This window comes from Myotis brandtii, unplaced genomic scaffold (assembly GCF_000412655.1).
Source record: "Myotis brandtii unplaced genomic scaffold, ASM41265v1 scaffold577, whole genome shotgun sequence".
Lineage (NCBI taxonomy): Eukaryota > Metazoa > Chordata > Mammalia > Chiroptera > Vespertilionidae > Myotis > Myotis brandtii.
Genome location: NW_005370161.1, coordinates 1,600,039 through 1,601,180, shown reverse-complemented (window position 1 = coordinate 1,601,180; position 1,142 = coordinate 1,600,039).

Below are 1,142 nucleotides of genomic sequence, written 5' to 3'. Positions count from 1 at the left end.
TATGGATCCGATAAGCTGCAATCTGGATGGTCCCACTCTGACCACCAGGCACACTGGCTCCTGGATCTCTAAGGACGTGCTAATTTAGCCTCTGCCTGAGGCTACCCAGCAGGAGCTCAGCTGTGAAGCAATTCCAGTTGCCTTGGGGCCTGGGTTTTATTTTGGTCAAGTACACCTACCTGGGTTGTAGGCTCCTGGGGCTGGTCATGAGGGCTGATCGGTGGTATATAGGAAGCAGCCAATCCATATATCTCTCTGCCATTGGTATTTCTGTTGCTCCCTCTCCCTTCCACGAGCCCCAAAAATCAATGGATAAATATCCTCAAGTGAGGATTAAATAAAAAGATGAATGAATAAACAAATAAAATTATAGTAGTACATATAGAAAACTTTAAAACATTATTTAGAATAATAAAATTTTAGAGCTGGACATATTATAGCTAGCTTTTTAAAAGTAGAATTTATGGCCTAGCTGGTGTGGCTCAGTGGTTGAGCGTTGACTTATGAACTAGGAGGTCATGGTTCAAATTCAAAAATACAACTAAAAGACAAAACGGACATCATCCAGAACCACAGGGAAGCTGGCTGAGTGGAAATTCTACAACTAGAAGGAAATAGAAAAGCACACTGAGACTCAGAGGAGGTGCGGAAGGGCAGAGGTATGGAGGCCCACGCGGCAGGGGATGGCGACTGAGGACACAGCTGTCTTTTTTAATCGGGAGGGAGTCACAAGCCCCCGACTGCTCTGAACTCCAGTTCCGGGTGAGTCTCTGGGGACCTAGACTCATAGGAAGAGAAACTGGACTGTCTGGCAGTGGGCAGAACTCGAGGGCGGCTTTCTCTCAAAGGTGCTTGAAGCGATTGCCAGGACACTGAGACCCGGGGCCCCTTAGGGCAGGGCTGAGGATCAGCCATAGCTGCTTGCTCCACCCTGTTGATTCCCTGAGTCCCCGCCCCACCCAAGCTGCAGCAGAGGCTTTTGCATATGAATGCCCTGGCCCTTTGCAATCTGAAAATTACCTAACAAACTGCAGCTGGGCCAGACAGACCCAGAACTTCCAAGAGAAGGCCCAAGGCCCCACAGCAGCTTGCATTGCTTCACAGCTGGGCCTCATTTGGGCACCTCCAAACCCCAAACAAGG